Source organism: Peromyscus eremicus, chromosome 7, assembly GCF_949786415.1.
Source record: "Peromyscus eremicus chromosome 7, PerEre_H2_v1, whole genome shotgun sequence".
NCBI classification, from domain to species: Eukaryota; Metazoa; Chordata; class Mammalia; order Rodentia; family Cricetidae; genus Peromyscus; species Peromyscus eremicus.
In genome coordinates, this window is record NC_081422.1 from 5,165,459 (window position 1) to 5,178,714 (window position 13,256).

The following is a 13,256-nucleotide window of genomic DNA, read 5'->3' on the forward strand; positions in this document are numbered from 1 at the left end:
GTCATGTGACCAAAGTCATGGGATGGTTGCAATGCCCACTTCAGCAAAACAATCACTGTTTCCACAAGGATCCTTCAAGGTCAAAGTAATTCTAAAAAGGGTTGTTCGTTCTAATATTTACCCCAGATACAGTGACTCCACTAAATTCCCACAACAATGGCTAATAACTAGTGTTGGACGAATCCTACATAGTCTTATAATAAAAACCTGGAAATTGTGGTAAATGCTGAAAGATCAGAGGAAACAAGCCACAGCCGCTTCTCACCTTGCCAGCTCATCAGCTGAAAGGGGAAGATCCTGTCTCCAGGAATCCTCAGACTGAGTGCCAAAAGGGCTGAGTTCCTGTCTCCTCCCGCCTTATATCCTTTCTCCACCCAGCCATATCACTTCCTGTCTCAATCTTCCTAGTGCCGGGATTAATGGCAGCATGTGTGTGTGCTTCTCAAATACTGGGAGCCAAGGAATGAGATCCCAAGTGCTGGGATTAAAGGTGTGTGCCACTACTGCCTGGCTCTGTTTCTCTTTTAGACTGGATTAATCTTGTGTAGTCCAGGGTAGCTTTGAACTCACAGAGCTCCAGATAGATCTCTGCCTTCCGAGGATGTGTGTGCCACCACTGCCTGGCCTCTGTGTTTAATCTACTGGCTGGCTCTGTCCACTCTAATCTTCAGACAAATTTTATTTGTTAGAGTACAAACAAAATATCACCACAAACTAGGCAGGGAGAGGTTAAGTAGAACATCTGGGCAGAGTCGCCAGCCAGATGAAGAGGAAACAGGAGGTACAAGATGAAAGAGAGGTAACACCACGTGGCAGAATGTAATTAATGTAAGTGGGTTAATTTAAATTATAAGAGCTAGTTAAAAGCAAGCCTAAGCTAAGGCCAAGCTTTCATAATTAATAATAAGGTTCTGTGTCATTTTTGCAGATTGGTGATCCAAAGATAGTCTGACAAGAAAGCTTGCTACACTCAAGGTTAAGAGAGCTTGCTGCTCTTTCAGAGGACCTGGGTTCAGTTCCCAGCACCCACATATTGGCTCACAACCATCTGAAACTCCAATTTCAGAGGACCCAATGGCCACTGCTGTCCTCCTTGAGCACCAGGCATGCATGTGGTACACAGACATATACACAGACAGACAGACAGACAGACAGACACACACACACACACACACAGGAAAGAGAGAGGGAGAGGTTGATTGACTGATTTTTGTCTTTATCAACTCTCTTCTAGTTGATAGTTAATAGAAGCTGATAGTTGATAGAAGGGTTCCACTCTTCTAAATACTTAGAAGTATAGGATTTGGGGAGCAGTTTTAACAATCAAACTGGTATGTCTATAATTGTTCATTTTTCAAAAGAAGAGTTGTTCATGCTTAACACCATTGCTGACATTCAATTACAGGTGGTTTTTAATTTTTAACTTAAATACTTAAATACTCAAATGAGCTGGGCGTGGTGACATGTCTTTAATCCCAGCCTTGGGAGGCAGAGGCAGGATTTCTGTGAGTTCTAGAGCATCCTGGTCTACATATCAAGTTCTAGGCCAGCCAGGAGACCCTGTATCAAAAAGAAAGAAAGAGAGAGGGGGGGGGGAGGGAATGAATGCTGTGTCATTTCTCCAAATATTTAATGACATCTGTTAGGTCTCATCTGTTAGGTCCATATATCCAGAAATATATCCAGAAAGTAACTCAAACTGACTATAGCAGGATTTCTGGTAGTTGGTGTCCTGGTGGAAGCTCTGCCTCAGCTTCTGACACCCATATACCCAAAGAGTCTGGAATGTTCTGGTGGAAAATCCATCTCAACTCCCCTCCCCGATCTCTTTCCCTAAACCCGCCCCCTCAAAGCCCGCCAAGTAGCAGCCCCTCCCCTAGAGCTGCCCTCCCATTCCAGACCCCCATCCCCTCAAAGTCCACCAAAAGCCAACCCTTCCCTAGGACTGCTCAAGACCATGCCTGCAGAGTACTTAGGGCTGTGTGACCCTTCCCCTGGGACTCTTTCCCTGCCTTCCCAAGGTGTGGTATCCCACAGAGGCTATCTAGTGAGATCTTTTTTTTTTTTTTTAAAGATTTATTTATTTATTATGTATACAGCATGTATGACTTCTGGCCAGAAGAGGACACTAGATCTCATTACAGATAGTTGTGAGCCACCATGTGGTTGCTGGGAATTGAGCTCAGGACCTCTGGAAGAGCAGTCAGTGCTCTTAACCTCTGAGCCATCTCTCCAGCCCCTCTAGTAAGATCTTAATCAGGGTCAGAGAATCTGAGCTTGCTTTACCCAGCAGGGCTGCATAATGGGATGATTTGGCCATGGGCTTGTTTACCAGGTGTTTGGAAGGGACTACACTTGGCTGTATGATGTGCTTTGATCTTACATTGTATAAAAAGCCCTTTTGAATAAAGCTCTAGGTGCAGCTGGGTATTGACCCAGGCCCTCCTGAAGCTATCCTATGTCTCTCAGTCTTTCTCCTTGTAGTCTAGGTCTATCTTTCTACCTAATATTTCCTCATTCCTCTCTCCTCCACCCAAGAATCCTTCGAAAGGTGGGAGCAGGTCGAAGGTGGTCTCCTACAGACTCCCACATCCAAGAGTCGCCCAAGATTGCTTCGCTCATTAAACCTGGATTTATTAATTCGGTTTCACTGGTTTATTACAATAGTGGTGGTGGGAACCCAGCAACCAGGGATTTAAAATTTATCAGTTAGATAAAAGCCAGCATTTCTCAGGGACTTGTGAAACTAGTTCAGATCTGCCAAAAGGAGTCATTTCCCTTACCTCTGGCAGAAACCTGTGGTTGCATATCAAAGTGCAGGCCCTTCTCACCTCAGCTCCCTGCTCTCATTATCACACTCCCTCCCCTGCTGTGTTCACTATTCCCTCAAGTTTCCCTCCCCACTATTTCTTCTTTCACACACAGCCCTATCTTCTCACTATCCCTTCTGCTATTTTTTCTCTCAGGTAGCCCTGGCCATGGTCAATCTGGTTCTTTCTGCTCTGGACTCCTCCGGATGCCTCGGGATATTTTCTTTATTTTTACCTAAATAAAATTCTTCTCTTAAACCGTACTATGGAGTAGTCATGTTAGTAAATTGCATACAATATCATATCCCATTAGTAAAGCCAATTCTTGTTACACCTCTAAAAGCCCTCAATTCAGAAGGTGAGGTGAAAGCCAAATAGCCAAATTAGCTGCCCAGTGACACTTCCCACTGTCCTTCTGGGGTTTTCAAGTTTACAATGAATGTTTCTTGAACATGATCAAAACAGAACATCTATTTTCATGGTTTGTTAGCTTTACTTAGCTCAAGGAAATAAATGGATTGTTTGTTAGCAGCCATCCTGGGTGGGCAGGTGTTTAGAACGGGTAGCACCTCTGGTGGAGCCTCTCCCACAGGAAGGAGTCCAGTGAAGCCCTCAGTTCAAGCTTCACATAAAGTTTCAAGTTATACTTCCTGGGGTTCGCTCGCGGAAATATTAGGCATAATGGCAGAACGTGTCCCTGAAAGTCAGTATTCCCAGGTTCACTGCTTGGAATGAGTTAGGTCCCTTCATGTGCTCAAACGGACACCACAACTCCTTCACACATTCCCACAGCCAGAGACTTCCCAAAATTGGGGACCATCAGAGAACATACAATTTCTTGGAGGTTTATTTTTGCTGAATGATAACCAGTCTAAAACATATTATATGAAACGTTTCTGAGAGTTTTTTAAGATAAATCAGGAGAGTTTCAGAAGTTTAGTTTTTGCAGGGCCAGCATTATTTTCCAGCCTTGTATTTCTCCTCTCCTTCCTCCTGTGTGAGACAGCATCTCACCGCACACCTGCCTAGCTGAACTGGAACTCACTATGTAGACTAGGCTGGCCTTGAACTCACAGAGATTCACTTGCTATCTTCCAAATTCCAGGATTAAAGGTATGGCTGCCACAACTGATTTCTTTTCCTTAAACAAAACAAAACAAACCAAAAAACAATCAAAAACTTTCTTTAAAAAAATTCTTGCTGGGCAATGGTGGTACATGCACGACTCAGGATCTCTGTGAGTTCAAGGCCAGCCTGGTCTACATAGATTTCCAGGACAGCAAGAACTATATAGTGAAATTCTGCCTTCAAACACCAAAACCAGCCGGGCAGAGGTGGTGCACGCCTTTAAAACCAGCACTTGGGAGGCAGAGCCAGGCAAATCTCTGTGAGTTCGAGGCCAGCCTGGTCTACAGAGCAAGATCTAGGACAGGCACCAAAACTACACAGAGAAACCCTGTCTCGAAAAACAAAAACAAACAAACAAAAAAATGTTGTCCCTATTATGTGGTCCAGGATGCTCAAGAAATGTGGAGAACTTGAGTGGCAGGTATTGTATGTAAGTGAATATGTTCAAACGTTTAGCTGTGTTCTTAACCACTGAACCACCTCTCCAGCCCCACATTTTCCTTTTCTTAAATATTATTTAAGGGTAATTTAAGATACTATACCCTTGTGTATCAAAATTATTCAAGGGCTGACTAACCTTGAAGAAAGCTAGCCAACATCTCATTGATCTCCTTCTAAATCTACTAACTCCAAACAAAGCTAACTACGCTTATATCACCTTTTAAAGCTTCCCTCCGGGAGCGGAAAGATGGCTCAGCAGTTACCCACATGTTCACAACCCTTTGTAACTCCGGTCTCAGGGGATTCAATGCCCTCTTTTGGCCTCTGTGGGCACAGCACATACATGATGCAAAGACATACATGCAGGCAAAACACTCATACACATAAAAAATGAAATAAGAAAACAATTAAAGTGTTTATGTATATGTGTATACCCAGTATATGTGTGTATAATACACACACACACACACACACACACACACACACACACACACACACACACACATCTCCAAAGATTGGCTACTAGTTTAGGCTACACTTGAGGACTGCACTAGGTATCAAATCTTGTGAGCTCTTTTTTTGTTTTCATAATTTGTCTACAGTACCTAAGTGTTATGTCTGAGGCCCTTGTTTTTAGGTCACAATGGTTTTTCTCCAGAGTTCAGTTCTCAGCACCTACATCATGGCTCATGACTGTTGATAACTCCACGTCCAGGGGTCACCTTTGGCTTCTGAGGGCACCCAGCAGCCATGTACACACACCTCGTATAGACACACATCTACACATGATTAAAAATAAAAATTAATCTTTAAAACATCAAAATAGAAGGCGGAAGATGAGAAGCAGGAGGGAAGAGGGCAGAGAGGAGGAGGAGGCGTGGCTGTCTGGAAAGCAGATGCGCTTCTAGGGCAGGTTTCCCGACCCCAAAGACCAGCCTAGCAGAGACTCTGCAAGTCCCAGTGGGGATCCTGGGGTGAGTGACTCACACCACTGTGTCCTTAATCACCTGTGAATACTTTGAAGCAACTGTAAAAATAAGTGAGAGAAGTCTGCCCAGCCTGGGTTTCCACGGCACCAACGTGCAAAGGGGGCTGGCCTCCTGTTCTGCCCCACCCCCCACCAACGTGCAAAGGGGGCGGGCCTCCTGTTCTGCCCCACCCCCCACCCCGTGCTAAATGAAGCCGAGATGCCAGGAATTCCTTGGTGTAATGCAAAAGAAGTACTCAAAGCTGGGGGGGGCATAAGAATGCTGGAGGGTTGAGAAGCCTCAGTCCTTGGACTTCAGCCCAGCCGGGATGGGGCTGGGGGCCCAGCCACGCCTCTGGCCCTGGATCTGGGAAGATTCAGGTCATCAGATCATTTCCCCAGCCGGGCACAGAGTGAAGCAAAGCCTATGATGCCGGGGCAGCAGAGGTCCGGCTAGAGGCGTGACAGGTGTCACAAAGGTGGGAGGGGACTGAAGGGGCGGCTCATCAGTTAAGAGCACCAAGTGCTCTTCCAGAGCTTCCACATACAGGCAGCTCACAGCGTCTGTAACTGCAGTTCCAGGAGACCCGACACCCATGGCAAAGACCAATGCACATAAAATAAAAATAAATTAAAAAAAGAAAACAGAAACAAATACAGGTAGCAAGGTGAGTGTGGCTTAAGCAGCATGTTTAACCCGTGGGACCTGGCAGTGGTTTATTGTCTACGGGTCCCTACAAGCAAATTCTCATGCTTCTGACAAAGAAGGGCCTGTCTGTCCTCTGAAACAAACAAACGAACAGCTTGGCATGAGGGCACATACCTGCAATCTCAGGACTCAAGAGGTAAAGGCAGGAGGACTAGGAATTGAAAGCCCGCCGAGGCTACACAGGGATCTATAAGACTCTTCTCAAAATCAAACCATTACCACCAACAACAACATAATTTCAAACCAAGGACCAGGAGAAGCTTCAGCTGTTGCCCAGATTTCCTGCCCCCATGTCCAGACCCTCATACAGCCCAAACTCCCCCCCCACACACACACCCAGTCCCTCATACAGCCCAAACTCCCCCCCCCCACACACCCAGTCCCTCATACAGCCCAAACTCCCTCTCACACACACCCAGACCCTCATACAGCCCAAACTCCCCCCACACACACACCCAGGCCCTCATACAGCCCAAACTCCCCCCCCACACACACACCCAGGCCCTCATACAGCCCAAACTCCCCCCCCACACACACACCCAGGCCCTCATACAGCCCAAACTCCCCCCCACACACACCCAGGCCCTCATACAGCCCAAACTCCCCCCCCCCACACACACACCCAGACCCTCATACAGCCCAAACTCCCCCCCCCCACACACACACCCAGGCCCTCATACAGCCCAAACTCCCCCACACACACACCCAGGCCCTCATACAGCCCAAACTCCCCCCCCCACACACACCCAGGCCCTCATACAGCCCAAACTCCCCCCCCCCACACACACCCAGGCCCTCATACAGCCCAAACTCCCCCCCCCACACACACCCAGACCCTCATACAGCCCAAACTCCCCCCCCCACACACACCCAGACCCTCATACAGCCCAAACTCCCCCCCACACACACCCAGACCCTCATACAGCCCAAACTCCCCCCCCACACACACCCAGGCCCTCATACAGCCCAAACTCCCCCCCCCACACACCCAGACCCTCATACAGCCCAAACTCCCCCCCCACACACACACCCAGACCCTCATACAGCCCAAACTCCCCCCCACACACACCCAGGCCCTCATACAGCCCAAACTCCCCCCCCCACACACACCCAGGCCCTCATACAGCCCTAACTCCCCCCCACACACACCCAGACCCTCATACAGCCCAAACTCCCCCCCCACACACACACCCAGTCCCTCATACAGCCCAAACTCCCCCCCCCCACACACACCCAGACCCTCATACAGCCCAAACTCCCCCCCCCCCACACACACACCCAGGCCCTCATACAGCCCAAACTCCCCCCCACACACACCCAGGCCCTCATACAGCCCAAACTCCCCCCCCCCACACACACCCAGTCCCTCATACAGCCCAAACTCCCCCCCCACACACACACCCAGGCCCTCATACAGCCCAAACTCCCCCCCACACACACACCCAGACCCTCATACAGCCCAAACTCCCCCCACACACACCCAGACCCTCATACAGCCCAAACTCCCCCCCACACACACACCCAGACCCTCATACAGCCCAAACTCCCCCCCCCACACACACCCAGTCCCTCATACAGCCCAAACTCCCCCCCCCCCACACACACACCCAGGCCCTCATACAGCCCAAACTCCCCCCCCCACACACACCCAGACCCTCATACAGCCCAAACTCCCCCCCACACACACACCCAGACCCTCATACAGCCCAAACTCCCCCCCCCACACACACCCAGTCCCTCATACAGCCCAAACTCCCCCCCCCCCCCCACACACACCCAGGCCCTCATACAGCCCAAACTCCCCCCCCCACACACACCCAGACCCTCATACAGCCCAAACTCCCCCCCCCACACACACCCAGTCCCTCATACAGCCCAAACTCCCCCCCCCCCCCACACACACCCAGGCCCTCATACAGCCCAAACTCCCCCACACACACACACCCAGACCCTCATACAGCCCAAACTCCCCCCCCACACACACCCAGGCCCTCATACAGCCCAAACTCCCCCCCCCACACACACCCAGGCCCTCATACAGCCCAAACTCCCCCCCCACACACACCCAGGCCCTCATACAGCCCAAACTCCCCCCACACACACCCAGACCCTCATACAGCCCAAACTCCCCCCCACACACACACCCAGACCCTCATACAGCCCTAACTCCCCACACACACACCCAGTCCCTCATACAGCCCAAACTCCCCCCCACACACACCCAGACCCTCATACAGCCCAAACTCCCCCCACACACACCCAGGCCCTCATACAGCCCTAACTCCCCCCACACACACCCAGACCCTCATACAGCCCAAACTCCCCCCCACACACACACCCAGGCCCTCATACAGCCCAAACTCCCCCCCCCCCACACACCCAGGCCCTCATACAGCCCAAACTCCCCCCCACACACACCCAGGCCCTCATACAGCCCAAACTCCCCCCCCCCACACACACCCAGACCCTCATACAGCCCAAACTCCCCCCCACACCCAGACCCTCATACAGCCCAAACTCCCCCCCCACACACACATCCAGACCCTCATACAGCCCAAACTCCATCCCACACACACCCAGACCCTCATACAGCCCAAACTCCCCCCCCCACACACACCCAGACCCTCATACAGCCCAAACTCCCCCCCCCCACACACACACCCAGGCCCTCATACAGCCCAAACTCCCCCACACACACACCCAGACCCTCATACAGCCCAAACTCCCCCCCCCACACACACCCAGACCCTCATACAGCCCAAACTCCCCCCCACACACACCCAGGCCCTCATACAGCCCAAACTCCCCCCCACACACACCCAGACCCTCATACAGCCCAAACTCCCCCCCCACACCCAGACCCTCATACAGCCCAAACTCCCCCCCACACCCAGACCCTCATACAGCCCTAACTCCCCCCCCACACACACACCCAGGCCCTCATACAGCCCAAACTCCATCCCACACACACACCCAGGCCCTCATACAGCCCAAACTCCCCCCACACACACACACCCAGGCCCTCATACAGCCCAAACTCCCCCCCACACACAACCAGACCCTCATACAGCCCAAACTCCCCCCCCCACACACACACACATCCAGACCCTCATACAGCCCAAACTCCATCCCACACACACACCCAGGCCCTCATACAGCCCAAACTCCCCCCCCACACACACACATCCAGGCCCTCATACAGCCCAAACTCCATCCCACACACACACCCAGGCCCTCATACAGCCCAAACTCCCCCCCCACACACACACATCCAGGCCCTCATACAGCCCAAACTCCATCCCACACACACACCCAGGCCCTCATACAGCCCAAACTCCCCCCCCACACACACACATCCAGGCCCTCATACAGCCCAAACTCCCCCCCCCACACCCAGACCCTCATACAGCCCAAACTCCCCCCCACACACACACCCAGGCCCTCATACAGCCCAAACTCCCCCCCCACACACATCCAGGCCCTCATACAGCCCAAACTCCCCCCCCCACACCCAGACCCTCATACAGCCCAAACTCCCCCCCCCACACACATCCAGGCCCTCATACAGCCCAAACTCCCCCCCCCACACACCCAGGCCCTCATACAGCCCAAACTCCCCCCCACACACACACACCCAGGCCCTCATACAGCCCAAACTCCCCCCACACACACAACCAGACCCTCATACAGCCCTAACTCCCCCCCCACACACACCCAGACCCTCATACAGCCCAGATTTCCCCGACACCCAAGCCCTCATGCAGCCTCCTATAGTAAAGGATTACATTATTTTCTCCTTGCAAAAATACAACAAAACAAAAAACAAACAAACAAACAGAAAACCTAACAAAGGCAGATAAAAGAGGAAGGGCTTATTCTGACTCACCAGTTGTGGAGACAGTCTATCTGGACTGGGGAACATGGTGGCAAGCGTGTGGGGTGGCTGGTCACATGGAAGCAATGATGAATGCTGTTCACCAGCCCATAGGATGGCACCCCTCACATTCAGGTGTCTCTTCCCTGCTCAGGTAAACTTTCCTGGAAATGTCCTCATAGACACACCTAATATGTATTCCCATGGAGACCCTAAATCTCACTAAGCTGATAATGAAGACTCAACACCTTCAGGAATCTGTCTGCCAATGTGGAGACTAATGGGTATCTCCTGCCCGCTACCTTCTCAGAGGGCTGATGTCTGATGCTATTTCTACAGTTATCATAGAGAATGCAAGGGGATGTAGTACTCAGAATTTGCTCGAGGTCCATTACTAAAGTGGTTGTCCTTTTTGTCAATACATCTCTTTCCCCACACCTAGCCCATCTTCAGCCTCTACGCCGCAGGGCTGGTGCTGGCCTCCATGCCTGTCTCCTCTGTGGGGTTTTCTGGCCTGATTCACTGTCCTTGAGTAGCCTTTAAAGCAATCCTTTTGTCGAGTTTGAGACAGGGTCTCACTATGCAGCTCTCACTGGCCTGGAACTCGTGTAGACCAGATTGATCCCAGCCTCCCAAGAAGGCCACACAAGTGCTTGACCACATCCTAGCTCTCCCAATAGATTTAAAACAAAAACAAAAACAAAAAAACACAACTATCTTATGGGTATTCATCACACACTGGTTGAATAATAACATAATAGGTTAGGGATTAAGTCTCCATAGAGATCGTCTCTCCTGTCACTCACTTCTCTCTGGTGTTATTTACTCTCCTGATGACTGAAGGACCTGCCTTAGTTCTGTCTGGAAGAAGGAGCAGCATTGGGGCTGCTGACTTGTCTGCGCCACTGACCTCCTGTCCCACTTTGAGATTTTCTGGAATACCTGGCAGTGCTCTCAGCATGCCTCTCTCAGATCTATAGGTGAGTCTGCTTTCTTTTTTACATAACATTTAAAATTTATTCTTTCAGAATTTCATACATGTATACAATGCATTTTGATCACACCACCCACCATTTCTCCACAGACCCTCCCTACCTTATGTCCTTTTGGTGTGGAGCCATCATGGGAGCATAGTCAATCTACCAATGGCCACTCTCTTAGAGAAAAGTGGCTCTCCCCTCCCCAGCAGCCATCGGTTGCCAATCGGTCCTCAGCAAGGGGTGGGGCTTCATGGCTACTTCATTTCATCCGCATTGGAACTGGCTTGATCTTGTGCAGGTTACGAGTGCAACAGTCATACCACGTCCAAAGGACAGTATTTCACACCATTCCTTACTACCTACCACACTTACATTCTTGATGCTCCCTGAGCCTAGATGAGATTAATATAGATGGTCCATTTAGGGTTCCGCATTTAACAAGTGTGGAGCCCACAGAGGTTCCTAGTGAGATCTGAGCTTGCTTTACCCAGCAGGGCTGAGTAAGGGGATGGTTTAACTATGGGCGTGGTTACCAGGTGTGTGGAAGGGTCTGCATTTGGCCTGTGCAGTGTGCTTTGATCTAGCAAGGGGGAGGTCTTTTGCACTGCCCCTTGGCATTGTTATAAAAAGCCCTTTTGATGAGACAGAGGGGGCTGGTGGATTTTGACTCAGGTCCTCCCGCAGCTATCCCGTGTGTCTGTCTCATCTCCGCTCTCTCTCTATACAAATTCCTCTCTCCTCATAGGAACCCTGTGAAAGGTGGGAGCTGGCCTCCCACAAACAACCACTTATTCACAGCCCTTTGACCAGTTATGATTTTCTGCATTAACCATTTTCAACTGTAAGCAAGAAGCCTCTGACCATGGTTGAGAGCAGAAAAGATTTATGAGCATAGACATTTAGAAGCCCATTTGGCAAGACCACTTAGCAAAATACTAACAGTAGGTTCTCTTGCCCTTGGGGCTTATAACTACCCAAGCTTTGATCAGGTTTACATATCAGGCATGAAATCGTTCTATGAAACTAGCCTCAAATCCTATCGGCAAACAATTGGTTGCCTCCGTAACAATCATGCCCTTATCGCACTGTGGGTCCACATTACCCAGCAGACTGTAGCATGGTCCAGGACTAAGACTACTGACATCTTTTCTCCCTCACTGGCCTGCACTGCACCTTCTAGTTCTATGAAAACTAGCCAATAGGGAGGAAGTTTCCCGGTCAGCTACAGATTGATTTCTCTTATGTCCTGCAACAAAATCACCCAGTTATGGTAGAAAACTAAGGTAATACCTGTGTGATTCTAGAAACTCCTGGGGCTCCCTGACCAATACTCATAGAAGTACCCCCATGGCACTGAGCTTTTAATAATCTGTGTCTTCTGGGAGCAGTATTGTCATCACCCCTCAATGCAGGGTACCTCCATTCAAAATCCTTTAAAAATTGTATGTTGTAATTAGCTTACAAATTAATGAGTCTTCATAAAGTTTTTCATACATCCTTAGTTTTGGTTAACCCACCCTTTCTCCCATCTCCCCCATTATCATCCCTCTTAAACCTTTAACCCCTAGTATTCCCACCTCTTCTTTTATATTACATGTTTTCTATTATTCCTTCCTATTGTGTTTAATAGTTACAAGATAGGTTCCCCAGAACTGTGTAAAATTGGGTGTAATGGAGCACACGTATAATTCCAGGACTTGGGAGACTGAGGGATAAAGCTTTGATCATCCTTGGCTACACAGACAGCTTAGTGTCAGCCTGGGCTACATAAGACTGTTTCAAAATAAATTTTGTTTAGAAAGAAATTTGGACAGCTTACTAGTTGGTCTTATAACATCTTTCTCTTCTCTTAAAATTATGTGTGTCTGTGTGTGAGTATGTATGCTGGTGTCCCTGAAGTCAAGAGGGTGTTGGACCCCTTGTAGCTAGAGTTATAGGTGACTGTGAGCCACCTGATGTGAGTGCTGGGAATTGAACTTGGGTCCTATGGAAGGGCAGCAGGCATTCTTAACCTCAGGCACATCTCTAGCCTCCTCCTGAAGCCTCTTGCTTTGGTCACAGTCAATATGTGTGAGCTGTACACTGTGAAGCTTCCCTTTACCCTTGTAGGGAACAGTCTGAGACTTCAGTTCCCAAAGTGGATAGTGTAGGGCCGCCAACCTGCCTGGTCTAATTTACCATCTTCAGTAGCGTAAGACTCGGAGCGGTGAGAACACTGGGAAAGTTCAGGCCTTGGGGACTCTGTTCCAGGGACTTTGGAAAACTGATACGAGTCTGGTCAATAATTTTTAGTTCAAATCAAGTGTTAAATTCCCTAAACAACACCCCTGATTTGGCCAGCACTGGC